The following is a 1,632-nucleotide window of genomic DNA, read 5'->3' on the forward strand; positions in this document are numbered from 1 at the left end:
TTTTTTTTTTTTTTGCTAGAGCCCCTGAAATTATTCTTGGATTGCCATTTTGTGAAGCTATTGATATGTGGTCCTTGGGCTGCGTGATAGCTGAGCTGTTCCTGGGATGGCCTCTTTATCCTGGTGCTTCGGAATACGATCAGGTAAGAGTGTGTATTACATTTTTTAACGAATAGAATTTTCTCTCCCTGCTTCTTAGTCTGAAGTTATGTTTGCAATTCTTCAATGAAAAGGGAATTTTATTTTATGTTATGTTAGACTGGTACTTTCCCAGATCTGTAATGATTTATTAGATATTCACTTTGGTTAACAAAGGCATCTTGTGAAATAAGACATGAAAGCAAAGTAAGGATGAGGAATTGAGATTTTAAGAATGAATTTTGGCTCATTCACACCTGCTATTTCCTCTCATACATGACACACACTGAAATGCGTGCTCTCGGCAGGCTGAAACACTTTGGGCCCCAGAGGCTGGGAAGTAGAGGGGGGTCTCTGTAAGAGTGGCTTTAGGAGGGCAATCAGAGGTCTTGAAAAGTGTTGCAATAAATGACCTGTCTCAAACAGACAAGCTTTAGACGATATCCTACATTTCCTAAAGAGCTGGTGCTGAGAGCAACAGTTTTGCCATGGAAATAAATTGCAAATTCTAATTTTTTGTTCTTTAAAAAAAGTGGTCTAACCATTTATGCTTTAATCTCCTTAAGGGCATTGACTGTTTCATTCCATCAGTGTATCATCAGCTGCTACATGTGTCTTAAACATAGTAGGTACACAAGGTGTAGAAAAGGGAGGTTGTTTTTGTTTTAGTTTTCTATTTTTTTTTTTGAGAAATAAATGGTTATCTGGAATTGAAAGGCAGAAAGAGCAAAACAGTCCTTTTCCTATTCAGCCTAGAATTTTGACTCCTTGATATACTGAGTATATGTAACATTTACCAACTTCTAAAAATTTGACTCTTTGGACATGCCTTTGAGTGAAACATAACAAATGAGCTACCCATGTCATAAATAACCCGTTATATTGTGCTTTGGAATTTTTTTTTATCTTCTACCTTGAGACGAGCAAGTCAGCGTCCTTATTTTTTTTAATTAATTTAAATTCTTTACGGTTAAGAGCAGCTTCCTTATTTTACAACAACAAAGAAGTATTTGGGAGATTAAATGATACAAAACCATAGCTGGTTTAACTAAGCTTTTGATTCTCCTTTTTGGGTTTTAGACCTTTTTGAGACTCTGTTGAAGCTATGGATCTTCTCAGAAACGTGTGCTCACCATGTCGTGTGGACAGATTTAGGGGACTCATGGACCTCTGCTTCAGAAACCTTGCTCTGAGCAATTACAGCCGCCAAAGTGCCATTCCTAGCCCAACTGTTTACTGGCATCCCCTCAGCCTTAGTAAACAGATTGCCATTGTGAAATTTCCTAGGAAGTGGAACCAAATACAATTAAATTTAGAAGCTAAGGTACAGCTGGGGCTTTCCTTGAAAAAAAAAAAATGATCTGGTAGTTTGGAGAATTTTTGTTGGGTGCATAAATGTGAAACTGTGGGTGGAAGGAGGAAAGCCGCAGTTGGTTGAACCAAGCTGAATCAGTAGGATGCTGCTGTTACAGAGCAGGAAAGGGGGGTGGGGGT

At 38.3% G+C, this 1,632-nt stretch overlaps 1 long non-coding RNA gene across 1 annotated transcript; it reads left to right on the plus strand.

Moving 5' to 3' along the window:
* The first annotated feature begins 14 nt into the window (after positions 1-14).
* Positions 15-1,592, plus strand: LOC107181508. Its single transcript, XR_001512168.1, has 3 exons — positions 15-143; positions 705-776; positions 1,294-1,592. It is a non-coding gene; the product is annotated as an uncharacterized LOC107181508 (long non-coding RNA).
* Positions 1,593-1,632: the final 40 nt, after the last annotated feature.

This window comes from Myotis davidii, unplaced genomic scaffold, assembly GCF_000327345.1.
Source record: "Myotis davidii unplaced genomic scaffold, ASM32734v1 C64129437, whole genome shotgun sequence".
NCBI lineage: Eukaryota > Metazoa > Chordata > Mammalia > Chiroptera > Vespertilionidae > Myotis > Myotis davidii.